This window comes from Ornithodoros turicata, chromosome 2, assembly GCF_037126465.1.
Source record: "Ornithodoros turicata isolate Travis chromosome 2, ASM3712646v1, whole genome shotgun sequence".
NCBI classification, from domain to species: Eukaryota; Metazoa; Arthropoda; class Arachnida; order Ixodida; family Argasidae; genus Ornithodoros; species Ornithodoros turicata.
This window is the reverse complement of record NC_088202.1, coordinates 117,410,222-117,437,987: the sequence shown is the minus strand read 5'-3', so window position 1 is coordinate 117,437,987 and position 27,766 is coordinate 117,410,222. Positions and strand designations below refer to the sequence as shown.

Genomic DNA, 27,766 nt, shown 5'->3' with positions numbered 1-27,766 from the left:
CGCAGAACCTTCCTTGGATTCGGATTCGAGAAATCCTGGATACGTCCCATCTGCAGTTAATTTTATTCGTAGCGGTAGCGGTATCGCGTTACTTTTTCAAATTTCTAGCGACGCTAGTATTGCGCTACTTTTCTGTGGAGTAGCGGGTAGCGGTATTCCATTACTTGGTTCCGGTAGCGGGTACAACACTGCTATTTTCTGACTGACTTTTTGACGTTAATCACTTGTCCCGCCTGCCACGCACGTGTTACGCTCTCCCCTACAAAGATATAGTGGTTCGTCCTACCAGTTTCGTATCTCGTCATCGATGCTTGAATCGCATCAGAGGCCACATCGCGCCCGCTGCACAAGTATGATTCTGTTTGCATAGTCTAGGACCATACATATGGGAGCACACACCAAGTGTTTTCTACTTGCTCCGCCTATTAGGTCACCTTGGCCTCTTTAAGGCATGCAGTTGCTTTTGTGTTCGGTTATTTGAAGAGGGATGTATCGGTCGTTATCGAGATACATCATATGTCAGCGTAGAAGTTTCGTCTGTCATAGTGGCACTACAAACCATTCTGGGCATCGTTATTCGCAAATAGCAAATTCCCAAAAACAGCAAACAAAACAAAACCCCAAACCCAAACCCAACAAAATCCCAAATTACAGCGAGCAATGAGATACGTCGAAACATCCCAATCATCATCATCATCATTAAGGTGAAGCTTTTGTTTCCTTGTATTGTTTTCTTGCTTTTGCAAGCTTTTTACCGTGTCGTATTGTCACCATGATGTCATCGGGTTAAGTCTACCAAATTTACTTAGTAGCCTGCACACGTTTAACCGGTTCGAAAGTGCATGTCCAAGATAAAGGAAAATGCGCCAGCAAACCTCGGTCTACTACCCGCTAACAGGAAACACCCATTGTGTGCACTCATTTCACGATGTCCCAATGTGTGCTCTTCGAGTTTCGGAAGAAACGGTTTTTTCTCAAATGTTTATCTCCGCCTGTACTTGCACTTGTCTTCCCCCGTCTGGTTGCATTGTCTATTTGGAACTATTTGCCCAACTCTGACGCGCTACGTCTAGAAGCAGTACTGTAACGCCTGTGTCATGTACCGCACACATGTTTACAGTAAAGCGCCGGAATTGGGAAAAGTACCGCCATCCCTTGATCTTGCCGCCTCGACCTTGGGCCTTTCATGGCGGTCGTACCACGCAAACCTATGCTGTGGCGGCCATCAAATGTCCAAGGTCGCGGCGGGAAAGGGAAACAGATGTTGCTGATTGATTGATGTTTTAAAAGAAAAAAATGGAGATGTTAGTCTCGAGCCACTCGGGACTGGCTACTCCAGGACGCGTTATTAAGAAAAGAAAGGGAAACTACACAAAACTCGACGCTTTGCAACGGAATGGAAACTGAATAAATGAGAACATCACCATCTAGCTTAGGACCAAAAGCGAAATCTCAATGCACAAAAACAAAGAGCGTCACAATCTGTCGGAGAGGTCAAAAAGATGTTGCTACTTTTCCCAATCCAGTCACTTTAGTTTACAGCGATACCGCTTACGAAACGAACCGGCACGTGTTAAACTTGCTTTCAAATTTTCACACAGCGAACTTGTCTCCAGTACCAAGACACAAGCCCCGTGTAAGAAAAAAATTCACCTGACACTACGTTCGGCTGCTAATGGCTTCCTGCGGATTTCTCCCGTGACTGAATTTTCGCTGCCTCTTATTGTCCTCATTATAATAGAGTTGTTTGTTTGCTTGCAAGAAAGCAAAAAAGAGAGGAGAAATTCCATTATAATATAGGCTCGTTCCTTTGGTGTTAGCGTGCTTTGTGCCAAGTATACTGTGTGCCAAGTGTACTCAAACCATATCGTGTCATGCTACTGTGCTACAAGGTCATGCAAGGTCGTCCTCATGGACAATTTCGCACTGGGCTAGTTTTCTTAAACAATATGAACAAGTGCGATAGGAGCACGGCATGTGAATGCAGCGAGCGAAAGACAAGGCACGCTAGACTCGTTCCTTTGGTGTTAGCGTGCCTTGTCTTTCGCTCGCTACATTCACATGCCGTGCTCCTATCGTACTTCTTAAGAAAACTAGCCCAGTGCGAAACTGTCCATGAGTGCGATCTAGCATGACCTTGTAGCACAGCAGGATGACACGATATGATTCGAAGTATACTTGGGTTGCCTCAGTGACTTTCTTATGAAGAGAGCTATTACCGCGTAAGAGCTGCGTAATAATCAGTAATAATAAGTAATAATGCGTAAAACCCACGTGCGGAATGTGATGCGCGTAAAAAGGAGAGACAAAAACCCAAGCGCAATTTCTCAGGATACGCAGAAACGCACATTGGTTGTGGCCGGGGTAGGTTACCGGAAAGGAAACTAGAAAGATTGAACACATTAATTGCAAAGCAACTGACGTCAGCAACTAGAGTGATTCCATCACCCCCGAAGTTCAGTGCAGTTGTCATCGATTTTGAAAAACTGCGCACGATTAGGTGTCGAGCAGAACGCCGCTTCCGAAGATCACGTCAGCATGACTACGTAGAGCTCTGTCGCATTGTCCGCATCGTGCGCCGACATCAACAGCGCCTTTCAAGACGGAGCTGGCGGTCCTTCTGCGGCAATCTGTCCCCGTACACTCCCACAGCGGGTAGACTCACGTACCAACGTTTTAAGGTACGTTTTCAACAACGTTTTCGGGGTGCCGATGGGGCACGACATGACACTCTATGTTTGGTCTTCATTCCTCTCTTGTGCGGCCAACATCGGGGACTTCCCTGCAACGTGCACCAGCAAAAAATGCTAAGCTCTGTCTAGGCGTCCCGCGGGCAACCTCCAACCGCGCAGCAATTGGTGAAGCGAGAGAGCCACCTATATCTGTTTTGCGAGTGACCGAATCGCTCAGGCATTATACACGTTTCGTGTCTCGACATCTCAAACACCCGTTGGCCCGCTGGATTCGTACGCGAACAAGGCCAAGCATTCACCAAGCACTGGCGCCCTACTTCCAAGAAATGCCTCGGTTCAAGCCTCTCCCTGCAGCTCCCATTCCGTCCTGGTCGCTGAAACTCCCTACAGTGTCACCAGAGGTGCCAGGCCTCTAGTCAAAAAAGGACACTCCAGGGCCTGTTGTAACACAGCTCGCACGGAATGTGGTTGCTCAGTACTCCGAACTCCAGCAGATATTTAAATATGCGTCCACATCACAAGAGTCGTCGACATGCGCGTCCGTCCTCGGGAGAGCACCGTGCGATCCGTCTGTCTCACAGGACGTCCTCAACTGAGACAGAGCTCTACGCCATTGAGGAAGCTCTCCTACACATAGCGCCAAAAGAAGTTCCGACTTCATGGGTTATTTTCCCTGACTCAAAATCTGGCCTCCAAGCAATGCAAGGTTAGACGACATCCTCACTTGCGCTCGTCGTCTACAGTGTTATCGCAGCATACAACTCTGCCGAAACAAAGGGTCACAACATCATCACCCAGTGGATCCCAGGGCACTGAGGTATCAGTGTAAATGAGAAGGCGGACCAGGCTGCTCGAATTGCTCACCATAAAAGAACTACTCATAAAATCTAAGTTGAGTTGATAAGAGAAGGGGGGAAATGGAGATATACTCATAATATCTACATCACGGAATCCGATGCAAAGTACTTCCTCGCCTCCTTACGTAATCGCCTCTCTAAAACCATATGGACAAGGCGACGTCATGAATCACCCGTTCCTCGTTTGAATCGACCCCAACTGCACCTACTACCTCCCATCGAAGATGCCAAGACGGTTAGAGTCCGTCATCAATCGCCTGCGACTGAACGTCCCGTTCGCAGCAGCATTCCTTCATAAGATAGGTGTAGTTGGTTCGCCGAACTGTTCAACTTGCGGAACTATGAACAAGGAGCACGTGCTGGTCACCTGTCGACGCTTCGACTCCAGTCGGCGAGCACTGAAGAACGCCCTCGCGAAACTTGACCACCTACCTTTTAGTGTTGAGACCGTACTGGGGAGCTGGCCAAGGCAGCACCATCAACCTGCGCTGTGTACACGAACTACATCAAGGACATACGTGCTGAAATAATATTTTAAATCATTCAGTACATTCACCTGTCAAGCGTCCTGGAACAGCTGGTCGCACCAGTGCGACCTACGTTGCCATTTTGTCATTCTGTTTATATTCTATCCTATTCTACCACATACGTCTTCTGTGGAAAAAAAGTAGCTGTGTTTTCTTATTCCGAGTATGACACAGAAACTAGTGAATAAGAAGTGAATAAGAGTCAAAACGCAGGCTAACTGGTGACACATGATGAAAATGTACAAACGGTTACACAATAAATCTGTTACTGTGTTCGAGAATATGTTTGTTTTTAATCATCGAGGTTTTAATCATTTTCATCAAAGAAAATATGGTTTGTTACCCGAAAAGGAAATGGAAAAGGAAACGAAAATCAGCCGAGGAAATCGTCTGTAAATGATAACGGAAACATTAATATTTTCAGTGACCAACCCTGGTTATGACACACGTAACACTTAATATACTGTGTAACACTTAATGTACTGTGTAACACTTAATATACTATGAATGTGGTTGGGCTCTCTTGTGATGTGATCTGATAGAAAAAGAAAAAATGGGGATTCAAGTATTGTGAAGTATAATTTAAGTCACGACAAAGTCAGACTGGCTACCCCAGACCACTTAGCCGCAGTTAGTCGAAATAAATAAAAAGAAGGAGAACAGCCAGTAGTTGGGTGCCGGGAGACTAGTGGGAACATTTGTCACAAACGAGGGACTCCTCTCTCGTAAGCTGTCTGAACCAACCGTTTCTAGGAACCGTGCTTTGAAGAAATGTTCTAAATGAATCGAGAGGATGAATCGAAACGTCTGTCCAGATATTTTTAGCAACAATAATTATCGAAGCTTATCTTTTTTTTTTAATTTCTTTGACGTGCGTGTGTGAGGGTTTATTACAGGCCGCAATTCCCGCGAACTGCAGATTGTATATCCTGACATCAATAATATGCGCTGTTCCTTCATACAAATGCTTCGGTTGAAACTTAACGAGTATTTTGTAGAGCTGTCATTATATCGGCCCTGAAATTACAACATTCACGGGAGGTGCATGACAAACTTTCGCAATACCGCCGATGGAAGAGTCAATCGTGTGTAACGAGCCCGTCAGCACCGGATGAAGAAGCCAAGCCTCGGCGTCAAAGAAGACAATGGTCTCGAGGGAATGATTTTATGGAATTCCTTTCCCACCGCGTCACTGACACTTCAATGGAGCGTAAATATTAAATTTTGTGCACATATATAACGAGTGGCTCGTCCCTCGGGTGCTATTCTATTTAGGGCACGCTTTAGAATATGACTGTCTTCTCTTACAGGAACTTGGGTCACATTAATCATGCGTGAATCGCCTGTTTTCATCGTTTCACCACCGCGACTAACGCCATAAAGCATACGAGACTTTTCAATGGCGTGATGACAGGAGCTGCGGGCAGACGGCAATGCAGATGTGCTTTACCGCGTTAAGACTTTCTAATTAATTGTTGTTATTTTTATTTTTTATTTTTGTAGGACGTTAGAAACTACGTTCCTCAAATGACATGGCAGTGCATTAATCACATTACAGAGACACTAATGGGTGGGGTGTCATTGTAAAGTATAAAGTTCCATGCGCGAAATTTCGGAGCTTCCGTTTCTGCTGCTTTCTCTGGTTTCGTCCAAGTGGCCTAAATGGCGAGTTATTGTGTGCGCCACACGTGGTTGTCTTGTGCGAGCGAAAGGAAATGATGGAGTACTGCCACAAGGAAAAGCAGCAGAGCGAGTGCGTCGTCGCAAGAAGAAGTATGATGTAATAGATGTGGTTGACAGAAAGCTCAAATGTTGAGATGCCACACGTGTACATATATTTCCCCAATCCAGCATGGTTCATAACGGTGTGTTTACAAGTATTCTTCGACTAGGCATGCGTGCGTAAAATTTCGTTGAATGCCTTTACTAAATGTGACAGCGGCTTTCAGCAAATTTGTCGTCTCGAGTGCCGTTCTCACTGTACACAATAGCCCTGTTTCTGCGCGCCAGGTGGGGCGAGTGAGCAGCAATGTCCAGAGCCGTATATTAAAGGCAGTCTGGCCATTAATGGGTCATGCCTATACCTGAAGCTCCACCCACTTTTTCAGCTTTCCGACCAATGAAGTCTTGAAATATGGGGCGCTATCAATCAGCCTATATTCAGTATTTGCCCCCTTATCCAACATGGGCAGCGCCATTTCGGGTGGCAAGTGAATTGAATGGGATTGGAATGGATACCTCTCGTAATCTGCGAAAGTAGTGCATTGTTGGTGCAAATTTGATGAGCGCCACCTAGAGAGCGTAAGGCACGTCGGGAATGGATCTCTACCCGAGAAACGTCATCATGACGCTGGTAGACAGACTGAAACCGAAACAAATCGGGAGGGGAGGGCTGGGTTCCACGAATGGGCACTTGTTCGCTACCTCCTATGGGCCTGTTTCACGACGTTTTGGGGCACTCAGAATCGTATTCTGCAGCGCTATTTGTGGTCGCGTAGCCAGAGGTTTTTCCTTGCGCAGGCATGTATCACCTGCACTGCGGCTCTGAAAAATCGTGGCGCAAGAATTTCCACAAAAGAGATTACTTTCCCGATACGGCGGTAAGGCAGGGAACACGCCGTACACGACCGTCTAGTAAGGGCGCTCTACGCTAGAGGAGGGCAGTTGGCGCTGCGGTCGCCGGACGAAACTTTCGTGCAACAGGCCCATTGAAGGAAAAGTAGGACCGAAGGTCGCATCCCTTTCAGAGACCATCGCAATCCCCTCAAGACCGTGGCTTTCGGTCGCGACCTTGTTCGCCCCTAGCTTTGAACGTAGTTCAACTGTAACAAATTGGTAGCGCTGTCGAACAGTATGACGTCATTTGTTTACAAACAGGGAGAGGTTTATTGTCGTCTGCTTCCACCGTTGTACCGCTGCCGGCAGAATCACCTGCTGGGACACATTCTGTTGTCGGTATGATTTTTAAACAAATCTACATGAATGGTTGGGATATAAGAGGCAAGAATGTTTATATCCATGAAATGCAGCAATTAAATATAATATTGTACAGCACAGCGCCGTTTTTGTTATGATTTCGTTGTGATCGCCGTGTTCACTAGGCCTAACACCGTCGACAAAACGTATTATTTTCAGTTAGATATCGATGGATGAGCATAAGTTGAAACTCATTTTCGAGAAACTTATATTAGTACATATGTACATTTGCAGCGTAAAATCAGGTTAGTCTGTGAATTTTTTTGTCACGAAATCCCCGCTTCACTGTGTTTGTTTTCGTCGCCATTTCGGGTGGCAGTATGGTGTCATGGCGAACCCCTTGGTAAAAAGCAATCCAATCAGAGGAGCGAAACTGTGATTGACAGGTCGAGCCTCTTTTTGTGACTCCTCCCAATGGCCAGACTCCCTTTTAATATACGGCTCTGGCAATGTCAGCGCCCCAGAATGTGCAATGCGCGCTAGTTTAGCAGACGACGTGGCACATTCAAATACATGGTCTCGAGTTGTACGCACTTGGCAAGATGCACTGCTTTTTCTGTGGATTTTCCTACGGGTTTTCTACCCTTCCTTAGCGCAATACCGCAATACCGCTTGAAACACCACGCAGAACCCCCTGACGAAACGACCTATTGTTGGATCCGTGACCGCTTGGGTCCGCAATGGTGCTGTGCAAACTTTGCTGCGACAGCCCTACTGGCGAATGGGACTTCATGCCAACTTCCTCATGGTATGCTTAGTGTCGCATGTGAAGTGGAGACGATGGCTGATCAGTAAGAAGGGATGTGCCGGTGCAGAGCGTCAATTCTGGTGCCATACCGTTCCTGTGGAGGTACTCGTGATCAAACTAGAGAGCGATACACAAATGTTGTATTCCTTTTTTTTTTTTTTTCAATGTGTAACGTTGGCTTGCAAATGAAAGTAGCTCGCTGTAGCCTAGTATACCATTGCAACTCTTGTTTGCATTTGGCCCTTACCTCCTGTACACTATATACATTATACTCCTTTTTCTGATATACATTAACGGCCTACCATAATGCGTATCGCCAAGCATTCGACTGTTCGCTGATTATTGTGCAGTCTACCGTGAGATAAATTACTCTAACGCTTCAGGCAGATGTTGGTAAAATATTTGGTCTATCGAACTTAACATATGAGGGTAACACGAAAAAACAGTCGATCTGAACAATACTATATTTATATGCCGCCTCTCGAATCAGTAAATTTTAATAAATTAGACAAGCGTGTTAATCTGGGCACGCTGGGATAATGCATCCATGCATCCTATCGTAGGATCAGTCTTGTGACAACCTGCGCTGAGTAAACCACTCCCTCGTGTTAGGCCTGCTGCGCTACGGCCTCCCGATGTTGCACGGCCTGAGTAGGACAGGCGAGCGTGAGCTCCTCAATATCCAGGCCCGCAGCCTTCGAGTGTGTCTGGGCTTGCCTAAGACAACTGAAAGATACTCACCCCTTGCGGAGGCACTTGAACCACCTGCAAACATCCTGCGTGACAGGGAGACCCTTCGAGTCTACACGCGGATCCTAACGCGGCACCCCTTCCATTATCTCCGACTCATAGGAAGCGACTGCCCCGACTCTGCCTTTGGTGGCGCTGTCGACCGCCTGCGGGTGGTTGTGCCCCAGCCTTCTTGTACCGTGTCCTTTGCCTCTCCTTTGTGGGCCCTCGACCGGCCTTTCGTGTGCTCCACTATCCCCGGCCTTGAGCGAAAGAATGACACGCCTTCCGTTGTAGCACATCAGCTTGCCCTGGAGCACCTCTCCGCGCTACATGACCAGCGGCTAGCTGTTTACACCGACGGGTCGGTCGTACCTGACAGAGCGAGCGCAGCAATTTATGTGCCCCACGAGGACATCGAGCACACCTTCAAACTTGCAAATGATACGTCATCCACGGAGGCTGAACTCTTTGCCGTGTATGCGGCGCTTGAGCACATTTCCATCTCGCCACAGGGAAGCTGGTCCATCTTTACGGATAGTAAGGCAGCGTTAGAGGTTATCAGCTCACACGGATCCCAGATGATCAACGACCTCCACGCAATGACTATCCCGTTATACAACTCCGTTCTCGTCTTCGGTGATACCGTCTGGCTCCAGTGGGTTCCCAGCCACATAGGCCTCCCTGGGAATACCCGTGCCGACGATGCTGCAAGGCGCGCGCATAGCTGTGACAGCCCCATCGCAAACCTACCGCTCACGGCATCAGCTTGCCTCCTTCAAATCCGTCGATGGTCTGCCTCTGAAACCCGCCACTTCATTGCAGACGCTATTCGATGCAAAACCTTTCTTCGAGCCATCGACCTCGCGATGCAACTTTATTCCACCCAACACCTTACCAGGGTCAAGGAAACCCTCCTTCATCGCCTCCGCCTTAACGTCGCCTGCACTCCGTCACTCCTGTACAAGATGGGCAGACGCGACAACGCAAACTGCGATGCCTGCTGCGCCATCGCTGACGTAGCTCACCTCCTGCTAACGTGCCCGACGTTCTCGGCGCCCCGTGCCGCCCTCGCAAGACGCCTCCAAGCATTGGGCCACCACCCCCTCTCGCTCGCTACACTCCTCGGGCCTGTCCCGCGCCCTGGGCAACGGGATGTTACCAAGGCACTCTTCGAGTACCATAAGGACACCGAAATGATGACCACCCTCTGAAGCACAGGCGGCAAGCCTTACCGCACGCAGCTCATCGTTGCCATCGCGGCTTGTCCCGCACCTGTTTTTTAGGAGTAGCAAGCCGGCACTTGCCTGGCTGACATCTCCTTTTGTGTGAATAAGCATATACCCACCCCACCCCATCCATAAGTATACAGCGCGAAAAAATAAAAACTGGACAAGAGAAGCACAGGACAACCAGACACATTGAATGAACATGACAAGCTCCCTGCTTTAAAGGTCAGCTATGCCGATATCCCAAATGGTCGAAACGGTTGTGATATTCTGAAAGCCCACATCCAGCTCTCCCCAAAATGCACCTTCATTCTCTCAGTTCGGTACAGTACCATGTCAAAAAAATAGATAATTCATTCCGAAACACACATGGGCGCAGCCATTTTTATGACGTAGATGCACCCGAACGGGCATTGTGACGTGTATGCGCCTTCGTACTTGCCAGTGGATTTCAGCTACGGCTTCTCGCGGCTTCACGTACTGTGCTTGAAGATGGCGGACAGCCGGGTTCCACCGTTCCGCGATAAGTAAACAGTGCAGCAGCTGCGAACTCATTCGCGAACCAACCTCTGTGCGATGTTGTGACTGGAATTCGTCGTTTGTGTTTTGTGAGCATGTACAATTTGTATCAAGTCTCATCTGCGTTAGCGCCTTTACAGCACTTGCCCATTGTAGAGACTGTACGTTTCGACAGCCGTGTTAGCAAGAAAATGCCGACAGCGTTTTATTCCTGCAGGAAAAAATTGTGCTGTGTATTTGAGAAACCGCATACTACTATGGGACAAGTTTTACGTACGATTTATCAATGTGCAACAGCGTCGACGATGGTATGTAACGACGAGAGACGTAAAACGAAATACAAATCACATTTTAAACTTCTTGTGGGATTCTGTGCATTTTCCAGAAGCAATCTTTGAATCACACCCCCACGCTGCGTTGTGTGGCACGCTACAAACTACTGCATTTTATGTCTAACATCTGGATATTGTTTGTAATGAACACCGTCGCACAAAAACATGCACACGAAAGCTCCAGTAGCCATGTGGTTGCACACTATGCAGACGCAAAAGAAGTACCAGAGCACATATTGCCACTTAGAAATTGTGTTTTTAGAAATGTGGTGTCTGAAGAGTTAGAGCATAGCATATATACTAGAAATCAGGTGCACCTTATCCTTCTGTAGAGTGCTCTTTCAATTCACAACTCAGCCCATGGGGTGTAAAAGTGTTAGAGGCAATTATGTGACTTGTCGTCCCGGGTGAGATCACTGGCCATCCTCGGAATTAATTCCGTGCTCAGGAATTATTGTACAAATCACTTTGTATGTAGGACATGATAAGCAATATGTAAGTTGCAACCTTGTCTGCAGCATTCTCGATGGCCTCTTACCTTTACAGTTTCAGACACGTTACCAAACCATTTAAAAAGGGCACACTTACAGGGGCCGTGTAATTTGAGTTTTTAATTTATAAAAATATAAGTATACAATATGTAATATGAAATATATATAAAATAAAAATAACATTTATAAAAAGAATTTATAAAAAATAAATGAAAAGGCTTCATGGAAGCAATCCATTAGCATACCCATTGCACATGAAACACAATTATATATGCTTGGACATCATCGAATTAATCTTCTGAACCATATGTGTGGCTGCATACGAAATTTTTTATGCGCATGCTCTACCTTCCTATTCCTACATGTGCACACGAACAACAGTGAATATATGTGAAGTGGCAAAAAGCAATGCTAGACTCTACCATCATTGTGCCCCTTTAACTTTTCCACATTTATTTCTGGTCAACAGGGAATATCTCACTAGAAAAGAAGACATTTGTGCATTGTTTGGCAAGCAAATAAATATAGTTATTTACATTTTCCATCAATCAACAATGTTGTGACCTGGTGCAAATATTAATGTCAACAAGGAAAGTACTTACAAATTATTCCTATGTGCTCAAATGCAGATATGACAATTCTGTTTTTGTACCTCAGCACAGTACAGTTTCAAAATTAACAAACTGCACAGCATCAGCAATCTTAAAGTAGCTCAAGAGGAGAGTCACATAAAGCTCCAATAATAGACTGTGCAAACAAAGCTAAAAAAAACAAAGTACTTAAAAAAAAATCTGAATAATTGGTTGTCGTTGTGATATGTACTACTATGCACAGTTCATGAATGGAACATGCTACCTCATTGCATTCCCTCCATGTGAGCACTAGCACAGGCAGCACAGCTTTTTAGGTCGCTCTTTTCGTGTTTTTCTATTGTCTTTTTTTGTTTTCTGTTTTTGCAATAGCAAGCATGGCCATAGTGAAACACAAGCAGCCAAGGACAGGATGAGACATCTGCAATGCGACTGCTAGCTCTCAACTGATATATTTATTAGCAGACTCTGGAATATACACATATATGCTGCTAAACAAATGACAAGTTAACCAATAGAATAACAGACAAGAAAAAAGGGTTACATATCTTCCCCTCTCCTCATTCTATTTCACAGGCAGCCCTAGTATCATTCGGAGTGTGTCCGTGCGTTCCCTTTGAGATAACGTATCTCAGACAGAAGCAAATCCAACAGCAGACTGCTTACACGTGCAACTGTCTTGTATTTCTCTAACCACTTGTTATTTAACCGCTGCCTTGAGCTGTGTGTTCTGGAAATTTATGCAGCATCCAGAATCCCTGCAATGTGTTGCCATGTTTCTCGAGGGCATCAAAAGTCTGTCCTTGGCTGCCTGTGATACAAACTACCCCATTTCAACACAGTAGAAAACACAGATTTGTAAATAGCATCTGTTGATTGCACTGTACATACCCCTCATATAAAGGATCATAGTGGATACTACATCTCCTGCGATAATGTCAGGAATACAAAAAAACTAGATTTGAAACCACTCTTACGTCGTAGTAGTAGTATTTGTATGAAGCTACGCAATTCCTGTCCTGCAAATAATTTAAACGATATGTTTCATCTGCCAGCGTGATGATCCCCTGAAAAGTAATTCACACTTGGCGGGAACTACCGGTTCTGAAACCTATCCCTGACATGTGTAGCCATCAGGGAGGAAACCCAAGGGCTGCGGTGGAAAAGACAAACACACACGGGCTATGTTCTCAATGTGTGTCAGCTGCTCTGGCTACTAAGAAGAACATGTTCCAAATTAATATAACATGGCTTGACATCATATGCCGGCGAAAGCTAACCAATAAAATTAGTAGTTAAATGTACACTACGTAAACACTTTCCATAACATGACAGTTCCCTTTCTACATTTATGCGCTACCATTCAACCCACATAAACAGTGTACTGAATTTTTTTATAGCATTACACGTCGTTTGACAGAACTAGAACAAGATTACATAGCACACGATAGAAGTAGAGTGAACATAATGTGCAGAAAAAATGGCTAGGAAGCAAGTGAGCTGGTGAAGATGATGCATATGTAAAACCCCGTGACTAGGGAACACAAAGGGACGTGTTTGTGTTTGTCCCTTCGTGTTCCTAGTCTTGGGGTTTTACATCATGCATAATGTGCAGCCTTCCATTCACGCTTAATGGCCGTGGCAGTAATGCATGAAGGCCACTGCTAAGTTGTGTTGAGAAACACCACTTTATGTTTGCCATGTCTAAATGAAACGTACCTGACCTGATCCAAATGAACCGTTCTGAGTCTGGAACACACAAAGAGAAAAACGCAACACACGCCACAACATTAACAGATAGACAAATGAGCTGTGGCGAGCTCCACCTTGGGACAAAGTCAACAAGTAATTCACCAAAAGTCAATGAGCGCCTGAAATGTAACATCTCTGACTGGTAGCAGGACGGTCCACGTTCAATTCCTGGTGCTAGCACTGACTGGCTTTTTCATGAATTATTTGTTGAAGTTTCGATGTACTTGAGAACCATTCGTCAATCATTGTATCCTCATGAGGTGATGAGGGTTTGTCATCTCAAAGAGACTCCCTTTCTGCCATGTGTCCTTATGGATGCTCATCACTGCAGAAAAAAAGAAAGAAAAAGCATTTAATGATTGTGCACAACAGAAAGAAGACTTTCGCACAGAAGGCTGTACTTCTTGAGGTCTAACATCAAGTTACAAAATTCCAGAATATATGACATGTTGTAAGGTAGAGAATAAGTAGAGTTATTGAGTTGTCGAGTTGAGTTGAGGGGGGAGTTGTACCCCCTTTTATTTTATTATATATGATTGTGTAATTATTTTTATGTCTGTAGCAACCCTCGCTCTCTACAATACAACATGTTTTATATATTCCGGGATTTTGTAACTTCATGTTAGACATTAACAAGAGCAGCCTTGTGCACGAACGTCTCGTCTCATTAAAATTTAGATGCTCTCAACAGTCTTCTTTCTGTTGTGAATCTCTATCGCAGCATAGCTGCACATTGCTGTTCTACGTACTGTGACTTTGCAGTAAGAGTATGGACTTTAGGTAAAAAGACTACACAGCACTCCTCAGGTATTTTTGCCTATCAAACAGTATGTATGTATGCAGTATGCACACAGTATTTGTGCACCAGACCCACTAAAAATGTAGTGAATGTGGCATTGCCCACGGTAATGCACCAAGTTCAACACAATTATTGTAGAATCCAGGTATTTTAGCTTACATGTCAAGCCAGTACCACATCCAGTGTGAAGTTGTGACAAATAAATAGTTTCGATTTTTCTAAGCTCTCAGAACACAGACAGTGAATTAATAAGAGTAGACAATGTTAACGTGAATTCTGGGCTATTCTTCAATTAAAGGTTCACAGATAGTAAAGGCACCTTCCTCAATGGACGTTGATGACACTGAAAATTCTAAAACGTTATCAGAGGCAACATCAGCTTCTGTGTGTCAAAGGATTGTATGTCCAACAGTAATCCAACTAACAGTAACGAAAATGTGCAAAAGACAAATTAACTGAACTAATGTAACGTACCTTCTATATCAGACAGTGAAGCTTGTAACAGCCCATCCACAGGAACCAGTGTCCAGACAGCAAAAGTGCTTGAACTGGGAGATAGCAGCTAACCAGAATGGCGACCTTTGTTTTCCACCCTGAAAACACAGGTTGTAACTTTGAGGGCAGATTTAAAAGTGGTGTCAAGATGTCTGCATGCGAGTGCACATGAAAAGTTGAACATAGGTGAATACTCAAATTATAACATCACACTGTCGTACCTGTTGGTGGAGGTAGACTGCAACTAACGTGCCAGCAATTTCTTCATGCACCAGATGCAAGCCAGATCATGCTTCATTTCCGCCTTCAGCGTGCACCTGTGACAATTCAGAAGTTAGATTATCAATACTATTGTGTTGTTAATCGTGGTTATATCAGAGTAAGCGCAGTAGGACTGCTGCACAATCGATTCATTAGGCTTGCTATTTTTTGTATCTGAACCTCGACTTACCTTTTTTGCTCTCGTTTTTTGCCTTGATCCTCCGTGGCACGTTCAAAATGTTGTGCGTCGGGCACCTCAGATTTTCATCCGACGATTTCGTGCCGATATTCCAAATTGCCTCTGGAGTCGCGCGTAACCTATGATAACATTCGTTGACGAAATCCTTGCAGTGGAAATTAGCAGGCACTACTGTCAGCCAAGAGCTTCGCACTGCTGGGTCTTTTAGCAGCTTATAAAAGGTAACACTTGAATGCTCCGATGAATTGTTCTAACAGCGTAGCACGTAGCACCGTCGCATCTTCGACAACTTCGCCGTGGCATATCGCTCCAGCCCATAAAAGGCAAGGTCAGAACAAGGAAGTGCACTTTCCAAACGACGCCGTGCCAAAAAAAAATATTCACATGCTTTGTTTCCGGCTTAGCAATAACATAACAGCTGTTCGCTTATGTACGATGCACCGATGCACAGAGGACGAAACGAAAGAAGCCAAGCGGCCAAGCCAAAGACAGATAAACCGAGAGCAGTGACGTCGGTGCGCCCGTGCGCAGGGTTTGCCGACGGTCTGACGGCCGGGCGTGGGAACTAAAAAAACTGTTTTCTAAAAAACTACGAACAGTTGGAGCAAGATATTTCGCACTCATATTCAGTGTTAGGTAATGAACACACAGCGCGAGTATCGCTCAGTTCTGCGGCACTTCAAAATCGGCATATCTGACCTTTAAGTGATTCCTGGACACAAAAGAAAAACTGGTTCCGCCGAGCGTGAACAAGACAAACGTAAAAAACGCTGGCAATAGCGCTAGCCGCTAACGGCCAAACACCACCTAGACAGGATAGGGATATTGGAGAGGTGGTGTTCACAGGTGGGGAGTAACGCGTTACATTCGACTAGTGAAGTATGGCAACGCATTACATTTGGTAGAAAAGTAATGAGTAACGCAACGTCATTATATTTTTACTAACTAACGCGTGACGGCGTTATGCGTTACTGCGTGTTCGGGAATATTGCTTCATCGTCTAAGCTTGAAAGCTTGAGCGAGGACCGTGACTGCAGAATCCCGGAAAATGCCCGATTTTTTCTATCCATCCTCAACAATGACAAGAAGGTCACATCCACACCCACGAAGAATGCAAAAGAAGGACTATGGACCTACCCTGGTTGAGAGGTCACCTTCGTTTACAACCTCTATTTTTTACTCCCTCTGGTATTTTTCAGGCAAATGGGGCAAAAGCGACAGAAAAATAGCCTCTACCCTCTGAACAAGTGACAAAGTACCAAGGGATTGGCTGTTTGGATTTGTACTGTGTGAGATAAAAGGTCACCATCTCTATCAACCTTGACAAGGAGCACTCACTTCTCATTAGGCGTCCGTCCACTCAGCCAAACGGGCGAAGCTCATAGATGAAAATTTTGAACATCAACTACTTCTGCGTTGCAATGAATCGTACATGTAAGTTGTCAATCCAGAAGATGAGGTTCGAGTCCTACAGCTGGCTAACCTTTTCAGTGACTTTCATCTTTCATGTATGTTGTGTTCATGCGCGACCCTTGTTTGCGCCCAACATTGCTTGTATTGAATTGCAGAATGCACTTATGTGACTCAACCAAAAATGGTACATATTATAACGACAACTGGTGAAGTAATGCAAACGTAACGGCATTACTTATCAGAAGTAACGGCGTTAGTAACGCTTTACCTACTACCACAACAGTAACGAATAACGTAACGCGTTAGTTTTTGAAAAAAAGTAGTGGGTAACGTAGTGCACTACAAAATAAAAGTAACTTCCCCACCTATGCACTGATGTTGTGACGGCTTGCACCCCTGTAGCACGAGTGGGATAGCCGAAACCTCCTCTCCCTTTATTTCCGGTAACCACCGCTAGGGTGTCTCCCAACCCGCCCCGCAAGGCGAAGCTGTGTACAAGTCAACTCTGGATCATGCTGTATACGCATGGGACAGCGACCGCTCTCCTGTCGTGTGTGTCTCTTGATGTCTGGCTTTGCGGCCGATCGTTTTTTTAAGATGGCTTCAGCAACACTGTTTATCAGACTTGTTACATATCCAGCATGCTGTAACCTTTCAACTTGCTTCTGAAATGAGTCTTCCATACTGTGTAACCTTTCAACTTGCTTCTGAAATGCAGCTTCCATGCTGTGTACACAAGAACGAGTTAACGCGGTATTTAAGCATGACTTTACAAACAATATCTTCAGCGTCTTTCAATGCGCATACTCGAATTAAGGAGAGCAGTCCTTTCTGGGATCGCACGCAGAAATTCTAGCACATGTGGTGAGGTGAGCTTGTTAATTCCAACTCCAGTTACTATACGCTTCCTTCCGAGGGCAATTCGTTTGTGAATGTAAGTCCATGGGAATATGAATTGAAAATGTCTAACACCTCTGCCATACTCGTTCCACATTCGCCGTCATATATGACCAAAAAGTCGTCATGGTCTTTTAGGCGACTTTCGATGCTTCGATGAACCTGGGCAAAAAGATTTCACACAGCACTGGAGCCACTGATGAGCCTATGCAAATACCCCGGTTCTAGATAAATACGCTGCCACCTTCTTTCACGAGTGTGAACTGAAGGTCACACTCCAGGGGGGGGGGGGACGCCAAGAAAGTCGCCGACGGAAAGCCCGCTTGCGTTCTGAAAACTCATGACACTACTCGCCTCAATACATTCCTTCACCGCGGTCAGCGACAAAGAGGGGAGCATGTGATACTGAATAGAATAGGTCCTCCACGCCGACCGAGAACAACGAATTCCCAGTGGTTCAAGCTCCTTCAAGGTAGCCCAGCAGTTCTGATGGGCTACGCACAGTGAATGTGTCCCGGACTTCCAAAGTGGAAAGGTATCTGTGCAGGGAGCCCGACACCTGTTTCTGCCAGGAGTGCCCTTCGGCTACGATGGAGTTTAGCAGGAGCAGCGGCGTATGTGTTTTGACCACAACAAATACGCCAAGAGAGTCCTTTTCATTTTTCTTGATTGACTTCGATAGTTTATTCAACTGGAAGGTTTTACAAATATCCAACATACTTTTCCGTGCTTGCTTCATATAGTTGTTGTAGAGCCGAGAACGCTCTGAAGGTTCACGTTCGTCGGAACCAGTTTTTCTTTTGTATCTAAGAGTTAAAACCAGGTGCTTGTCATGTTCATTAAATCTTTCTACGCTGCTGCTCAGCGCTTGTCCTGCAATCCTCTCCTGTCCCGTGTTTCTTTAAACACGGAATTCCTATAAACATCGAGGGGTTTACCTTACTAACGATCTCTCATGGAAACGTCGTGTGGGATTCATAACGGCTATTGCATATCGTTGGTTTGGTTGGCTTGGTGTATAGGGAAAAATGAAAACCGTACTCTCGGCTTCATAAAGTGCAATTACCAGATGACACCAGTTAACCTGAAATCTAACTTTATAGGAAACGCTTATCAGACCTAAACTAAAATACGCCGTTGCGGTTTGGGACGCTGCACACTAGACATTAAAACAAGCAGTAGAAAGTGTTCAAGATAGGTCAAGTCTTTTCCTTTTTTGGGAATTACGACCGCACAGCAAGCGTCAACGAAATGAAACGTAACTTAAAACTAACAGCCCTTGACCTCCGGCGCAAGATAGCACGTCTCATCCTTTTTCATAGAATATGTAGTGTAAATGGTCATTTAAAATCATCACTGTTGCGGCCTGCATCATACATACGCGTCGATCAGAAATGTACAGTTCGTGTCATACTACCGGCCACGTTCTAATCGTCTTTCATCCCCTCGGACATCTCCAATCACCTTTCCAGCTGCGTTGCATTAATTACATATAGTAAGAGGTACACCAAAGCTATAAATGATAATTTCCTTACTCTGCAATAGTGTCTGTGAATATTAATTTTGTACATTGGTCTGTTGCAGTTTTTCTGTATTTTATGTTCCCACCCCCTCTGTAACGCTCCAAAGCCCTGAGGGTAAAATAAAATGAATGAATAAATACAATTGTGCGCTTACCGTACAGGACCACCTTCGGCACATGCTCCACCCGAATACGAACCCTCTCATTATTCGCTTCACTCGAGTGTTACTGAACGTTAGCACGTCGTCGCGTAGGTGCCTCTTCGGGTATATTAATTTTAGATTCGTGTACTTTAATTCTATTAACTTCTTTTTATTCTTATTAACTTTACAACATTCCGGTACGCTGTCCTGTCCTTTTGATGCTGTCGACCTTTTTGCTTCGCAACAAAATATGTTTGCTTGCTTTCCCCCCACTCATCATCATCGGCGTATTTGTTGTTTTTACTTGCTTTACTTTCCCGTGTGTGTATTTTGTTTTCCGCTTTTACTGCGACTTACTCACGAAAATGCCATAGTTATTTTTCGCCTCGTCATTTGTAGTGTTAATGCAAATCGTTCAACGGTTCGAAGTGTTTTCACATATCTCAAACAAAAGGAGCAAAAAATAAATACAAAACACAAAGAAAAAGTTATTACAGAGCTGCAGGTGTCACAAAGGCAACATCTTTTCGTTGCATGCCGTTTTAGCACGTGTACCCCTATTTACCGACAAGAAAGACGTATTACGTTAAAGAATTCTGCTGTTGATGCCCCTGTTAAGCAAAGTGAACGAGTGCAGAATGAGAACGACGACGATGCGGATAGGGGCTGTTTTCTCCTTCTTCCGTGTGTGTATGTGTTACATGTTTCATTCTGGAATGTCTGGAACGCTTCGTAAGTATACAAATGATATTTTGGAGGTAGCTGGTTCTAAGCAGTTGCTTATGAGCTGCGAATTGTTCCAAAGAGAAGTCCGACGTGTGCGTCTCGACATGTTGTTCTACATTAACAAAGCACGACTGGAAATAAAAGTTAGCTTAGCTCATTTTCATTAAGGCGCACCAATGGTCTACTGTATTAGTGAGTGTTAGTAAACCGTTGGAAATGTGGCTTCCGAAGTACCGCGTCTACCGTACCCAATCAACAGAGCTTTTTACAAAAGCCAGCGCCACATGTGGCACGCAAGGGCTCATGGGAACTTACACCGTCTTACAGCATTAGGAGAGGCCAGAGGCGGAGGTAGAAGAAGAACAACAACATTCCTGGTGTGAGCAGCAGCGTCAGCAGCGGTGTAGAGGGCGATGGTCTTCCTCTACATGAGTCCCGACCGACGGTGATGGTATGCCACGGAGAGGCGATGACGGTGGCCTATCTCCATAGCCGCGCCGGTGGCACTGAGGAGCGGGTGCTCCAGGGGCGTGTCCATCCGCGTCGTTGTCCACCGGCCGCTACAGGGGTAATCCATAACCGAAGCAGACGACAGAGCAGTGTCCCTCAAAGTTCCCATGCTGCTTTGCGTCTGGCGCTTGATGGCGCGCGCATCTTTTTAAAATCGTCTATTGATAGCATTCTGAGTCATGCACGCTGCCATTAGTTCCGGTAGGTACGGTAGCATAACAGTGACGTTATCAACGGTTTACGAACACTACTACTGCTTCCGGGAGCCCGGTAGACTACCGCGCCCACCTCCACACGATCAACAGATAAAAATGTAAAATGTGTTCTCATTGCTTCCGGAAACTGAACGGTGATGCTATCAGCGGCGTTCTAAAACTCACTATTATTTATATCACTTCATTAAATATTACTTAACTCTCCTCGAAGCCCTGCCGCAAAGTCGGACCTGCGCTCACTTCTGTCGGCAAAGGCTTGTAAGCATTTTCTACTAAATCCCCTGGGTTTATTGCCTCCACCAAGCCCCAAACACTGCCTCTGAAAATGTTTCACGGCGTGTCCCACAAGCGTGCATCGTTTGCACGGATCGTTATTCCGATAATTGGCAGCGATAGCCCCACCTGGAGCCTGAAAAGAACCCTCTTCTACAAATTATCATTCGATACGTTTGCACTTATGGGGAAAGTGGAAGACTTTCTTTGTTGCCTCAAACGAGAGATGATATCATAGAAAGTGCAAACAGAAAAAATACGTTCATTCGTTCACACTGCCCTTCACCCTTCGAAAACAGCACGACAATAGATGACCCGTAACGTCACCTGTTTTAATCCCAGAGACAGCGAATGCATAACGCGCACCATCCAGGATTGCCTAACTTTATTCCAAAGTTTGTCAATCTTGGATGGTGCGCGTTATTGACCATCGTAATGAGCATCGGCTGACAGCGGGCGGCTTCGCAGGCACCCTTCACTGTGGTCATGCAAAAGAGAGCGCTGTACATTGCATAGTACAGTGCTTGCAACTGCCAACCAATCTCACGTTACCGTGTCCTCGCCCCGATAAGCGCCCGACTGGCAGCGAACATCGCAATCAGTACCGGGTGTGACCCATGTTCTGTCGAGGGGTGGCAGGATGTTGACATGCTGTCTCCTTGTTGTCAACATGTATGGAAACAGAATCGACAAAAAAACAACACCTGGGCCAATCTTTGGGACGACCTTGCCAAGTCTGTTTGTAGAGTTCGTTTCCACACGTGTTCACAACAAGCGACAGCGTGTCAACACCCTACACCCCTCGGAAGAACATGGGCTAGACACGGTACTGATTGCGATGTTCGCCGCCAGTCGGGGGATTATCGAAGCGAGGTCGCGGTAACGCACCGACTTGTTGGACCGATTGGTTGGAAGTTGTGAGCACTGTACAATGTATTACAGCGAATACTGGGAGGTCGTGTGTTCGAATCCCTCCACCGCCTATGCTGTCTGAGATTTTCCCTGGGGCTTCCGAAGTCTTTCCAGACGAATGTCGGCACAGTTCCCCTTGAAGTCAGCTCAGGAGGCACCTGTACCCCCGTCTCTCCATCTGTCTACGTCTGTACGCCGCTCATAGGCATAGTTACTTCGCGGCACTAACAGCGAACTAAAAATCTATTACAGCAGCAGTCGGCCCAGGACGCATACTAATCTTCCTGTCCCCTACTCCTTCCTGCTGTCCTCTCTCCATCTGTCCACATCTGTACGCCGCTCATAGCCACAGTTGCTTCGCGGCGCTAACACGCAATAAAAAAAAATTTACAGCATTCGCGTTTGGCTGTGGGGAGGGGGGAGGGGTAGCACAAAAAGAAAGTTACGTTAAAGCGCAACTGTGGCTAAATTCCAAAACACGATCGCGGAGACAGCGATATTAATTCCTCACACAAGATTATCTTAAGTTTCATTTGTGTTTACACGAATATTGTTTAGATTCTTGTCACGTACGTTCTATAGATTATATTGAGATTTAGAAACCGACAAATTCATGTAAATTCAGTAAATAAATACGGGATACGTAACGACGTTTCACTTCAAAGACTTACTCTGCGGACACTGCGTGTCTGGGGATTTGTAGACGTTTTGCAGATTTCATAGAAAAATGCCGCATTTCAGTATTCCTATGTCATCGCGCCTCGTGGAAGTACTACATTCCCAGCAGCCTCTTGATATTTCACGGGGACGGCAACGTGGCAATCACTAGAGTCACTAAATAAGCTTCGCTTCAGAGTATCGACACTGAGGTCCAAGGGAGAGCAGGAGCGCCATCTTGTTTCCGCACCACGCCGGTACCATCACCACTTGAGGATCAAGGACAGCTAACGCAGTGCTCGCTATGGCATAGAGAAGCGTGTATGACTGCTGTGCAAGTGAACGAGACTATCTGCAAGGGAAAGAAAACGCTCAACCTGCTTCGCAGAATCAGCGGTAAATCATGGGGCTGCAATACGCGGTCATGGCTCACCCTCCACAAAGCCCTCATCTTGTCACGCATTCTCTACGTGGCGCCGTACGTAGACCTTGCGCCTACACAGTGGCAGGCCCTTGAGCGCCTTCATCGCGCCGGAATAAGAACTGCGCTTGGTCTCCCTACCTTTACTAGCGTCACCCAAACGTACCTGGAAGCTAAGGAAAAGCCTGTCAGTGTCCACTCTGAGCTCAAAGGACTCCAGTTTCTAGATAATGCGGCAACATCTATCAACAAGAATTCCTTCTTCACGGACCTCGAACAAAGGACGCACACATCCCTAGGACGCATGGCTATTGCCACCAGCTCTCTAGCCAACAGGGAGGGGGGGGGGGGGCTCTCCCTCGGCTCCCAGCTAGTCCACCTACGCCACCATGGCGTGAGTCCGTGCCTGCAACAACGCTTCACATCCCGGGTTTACGGAAGAAGAGCGCGTCCAGCCCCCTGGTGGCCAGGATGGCGGCTGAGAACCTGATAAGCGACGTCTATCACACGCATACTCTGGTGTTAACGGATGGCTCCATTGACCATCGTTCCGAGAGCGCTACCAGTGCGTACTACATCCCGTCAATGAACATGGCCAGGCAAGGGAAATCAGTTCGTTACCCTATTTCATCTACGACGGCCGAACTCCTGGCCTTGTTACACGCAGCTGCTGCAGTTCAAGTCACCGGAATAGCTAAGGCCGTTTTGCCTACGGACACCAGAAGTGCCCTCTTCAACGTGATGAACCCTATGTATGGTAGCATCCTAGCCCACTGTATAAGGAGGTCGTGTGCCCAGCATAGGCTAACCGGAGGTGAGCTTACTCTGCAATGGATCCCGTCTCATGTCGGCATCAGAGGCAACGAACGAGCGAACCCGCTAGCATCATTGGCACACCACAGCTGCAGCCCATCCTTACCAGTTCCGGCCGACACCGACAGGCACATGTTCGTCAAACAGCTAGTTGAGGTGCGCCATCCTGGCATACGGGACATCATGCAGAATCATCGACCCTCTCTTCCCACGAAAGATCTTCCCCGTGTTATGCAGACAATGCTCCACCGGTTACGCACGGGATCTGCGTTCACGACTCGCAACTGTTCAAGATCGGCTCCAGGGAGGACTCCAGTTGCGGTCACTGTAATCATCCGGAGACTATCGCACATATCCTGATAGAATGCCGTGCATACCATACTATGCGGGAAACTTATCTTCCCCACGCCAGGCCTGGCATACTGACGGACATCCTCTTCCCCGAAGGTTATTATGCAGAACGACTTTCAAAACCTCGCTGCCTCGTGCGCTTTCTACAAGAAACATGGCCTCGCGGAAAGACCACTCTAGCGCACCTCTCACCTGCAGTGTGCCTCCGTCCCATGTGTATCGGTCATCCTGCCTATGCCTCACTTTGAAATTGTCAACTCCCCTCTCCCCCTTTTTTTTCCGTTTTTTTTTTTTTTTTGCTACAGTCGTGACGATGCCCACTTGAGTCCAGCCAAGAACGTCAAGCTACCTCGACACCCCCAGCGATAATCCATGACGGCGAGCCATTTCACCATCCCCACCACCACCACCACCACCACCACCACCACCACCGCGATATCCATGTATTGTCCACCAGAGCGTCCCGAGGATGTCAAGGTGAGCTGCCTCAAGGCCGCCAGCCTTGATGAGCTGCTTGTAAGAGAAAGGAACAATTCACCCGCGTATACAACAGATGGCATCGTTCGTTAAAGTGCGCGTGGCTATCGTAGCACGGAAACAAGATGGCGCATGGTCGCTCTTGGAACTCAGTGTCGATACTCTGATGCGAAGCTTAGTTAGTGACTCTAGCAATCACAGAGTGGTATGCGATGCAAGCTGGAACCGGATGGGGCGTATTTCAGAGCGTCGCTCTGGCGGTTTTACGGCCTGGGATGCGCCCCATGCAGTTCCACCGTGACACGCTAGCAGCAAATGTTACCGTACGGACTTGCAACCAGGTGACTAGGTTACCTAGGCACATGTCTGGAATTCCGTACGGTCCCATTCGCAGCTAGCGTATCACACTGAGGAAGGAAGAAGCAGGAGCGTGTTCTGTAAACTTTTGTCCAGCACGCTACCTCGACACAGCAAATGCTGCGCACCTCTTGTTATTATACGTTTTTAAATTATATTATTATTAATTATAATAAATTTCATAATTAAAAAAAACTGCCACCCATGAGCGCCAGTTGTCGGCGGCAACCTGAAGGCTGGAGCGTGAATGCTCGTCGTCGGTTCGCCTTCAGCGCTGCGACTGCCCTTCTCCGCGCTGCAAACGGTGCGGCCCGCACCCCCCGCACCCCCGTTGTGACGCCACTATGTCGGAGGTTTCCAACGCACGTCAAAGGAACCCCAGGTGGTCCAAATTATCCGCAGTCCTACCCTGCGGCATGTGCAACATGTCGCCACACTGCGCAGACAAACCTCACGTGTAACATCACAGCACCATTACCGCAATCTAATCACACACAGTGGGGCGCGCCATGTTTCCACTGTTCAACAGACGCGTGACAACCTGCGCGACACACGAGTAAAAAGAAAAGAAAGAAAGCGCGAACGTTACGGCCTACCTTATCGCGCGCATGTCTCCTCTTCTCTGTCGTGTTCCGCTGACTTTGCCCCAAGGAAATCGCCCAGTCAAGAACTTTTTTGCCGCTGCTCCGCCAGTGGAACATTCAACGCATGCCCCGATTCTGCCAATGGAACCGTTCCTTTGACCCAGCTATGGCAAAGCAATGTGCCATTTGCAGTCGCGATTCACCCCGCCGTCTCTCGCCACGTGTGTGTTAATTCCGTTTAAAGTCAAGTGTCACGTTGTAGTGCGGCAATTACGTTGATGATGTGAAAGAGTTAAGCAACTGGAGTATGTGAGCGGTTCGCTAATAAGGTACAAAACATGCGCCTCCTGTTCTGAACCGAATGTTCATTAAAACGCACAAGTTTGAGTTTGAGTTCATTTTTGGCAAATAAATATATACGTTGTACATGCTAGACATGGGAAAGGTGAGCAAACAGCTGCTATCGAACAGCAGCGTGGACGACAGACAGATATTTTTATATAATTACTGCATCCGAAGAAACAAACGAGGAGACCAAGGAATAAACCCTGAGCAGTGATGGTAGCAATATTTTTAGGTAAGCGTAACATACAGCACGTTTTCTGTCAACTGGAGCTCGTGTTCCTGAGTTAGTATGCATTTCTTAAGTTTCACTTACTTATTACAATATAATAAAAACAATCCCACTGAGCGCTCGTTACTTTCTTTAGTGCTTCTGCAAGCTCAAGATAAGGTTACAGACGAACGGTTCGACGTATGCGACGTCGATTTATGTAGTACACTTTTCGTTAGAACCTTTAGAGTTCTCTTATTGAACGGAACGTAATCAGTGGTCACTTCGACCGACGCTTCCATGTATATTTTCAGGCGCGAAAAAGTTCCAATCGATAGCTCTACATGCCAGTGAGCGAAATGGTAATACCGTGTGCAAAGGCCGAACACGAGAACAGAAGGCAGTCCGCTGTGTAATATGCGGATATGGGGTACTTTCAAATGCGCAGTTGAACTCCCTTCAGTTCTAATTCGCTTCTGCCGCATCATCATAGTTCAAAGGGGTTGGTTGTTTAAACGAGTCTTCATTTGAACGAGCGGTAATTTTATTGTTCTATTTTTGTTATTCTTCCCACATCATTTGCAGTGGCGCCAAGAAAGAGAATTTCTAACAGGGAGAGATCCAATACGCAAATCAGACAGGACGACAGAGGAGTCATGCTCCAAATTACGTTTCGTCAAATAAAAAGGGGAAGTGTACTGTAAAATACTACATATTTTTCGCGTTGGAAGGCTGGTCGAAATGGAGACATCGATTGCAAGGAAGCTAGGAGGCGAAAGCAAGATTCAGTTGTGAAGACGTTAGTGTTGAGAGCAAATGAGCTCGCGTCCATTGCTTGTAATGAGCTTGCAAATGCCCTATACATGCAATCAATCGACCCCGCAGCGGACTTCTTTATTACGCGTCGCTGCACTCTTCACGAGGAATCGCTCCTGCACCGTCTCCGCATAAACATCGCCCGCACACCGCTGCAACTGTTCAGAATGGGTCAATCTAGCACTCCCCTCTGCACTAGCTGTGGCGTGGTGGGTGATATTCCCCACTGCATCCTATACACTGCCGGCAACACCTGCTGCACCATGACGCCTTCTATCGTCGTCGATCCCAACTTGGCTACGGCACTATGACACTGGCTACCTTACTGGGTCCCGTTCCTCAGTCGACCCAGTGGGGAGTCACTGCGCTCCTTCGCTTTCTCCACGCTTCGAACCTTGTCAACGCCTTTTGATTGTGTGACCGTGTGTGTGACTTTTCAGTTTTAATTTTATGCTCTGCCTTTCCTTTTCTTTTCTTCTTTTCTTTTCTTTCCCCTTTTCTGCTTTTTTCTTCTCCTTTTCATTTCTTCTTTTTCTTTTCTTCGCCCATTTTCCTTTTTTTTTTGAAATAGCAAGATGACCTCCGTCTGGCTGACCTTTCCTTTCTTTTTTCTTAATAAACATATCCCCCGCCCCCCATTTACACGTAGCTACGGCTTTTGCTGGATTGCCGATGATGATAGCAGAGAAAGATATGTATATTGGTTGCTTGGTTGGATTTAAGAAAACATGAAATTACTTTACATGAAGTTACTTTGGCGGAAATCTCCTGTAATGTTGATGCCAATGAAAAGGAGGATGGTGATGATGATGATTAGTGGTGGTAGTTATTCCAACAGAAAACGGTTGCACACACACTGAGATGTCACACAACGCGCAAGCACGCAACACGCAATCAGTCGAACAGCAAAACCAACAAAACACACATAG

At 46.3% G+C, this 27,766-nt stretch overlaps 1 protein-coding gene and 1 long non-coding RNA gene across 4 annotated transcripts in view; both read right to left on the bottom strand.

The window, feature by feature from the left end:
* The window catches only part of LOC135385981 (glycine receptor subunit alpha-3-like), a 192,565-nt gene that overhangs the window by 70,529 nt on the left and 94,270 nt on the right, over positions 1-27,766 (bottom strand). The gene's annotated exons all lie outside the window — the stretch shown is intronic.
* Positions 14,814-15,354, bottom strand: LOC135383976 (uncharacterized). Its single transcript, XR_010420188.1, has 3 exons — positions 15,189-15,354; positions 14,959-15,054; positions 14,814-14,835 (listed from the first exon to the last, which is right to left on the bottom strand). It is a non-coding gene; the product is annotated as an uncharacterized LOC135383976 (long non-coding RNA).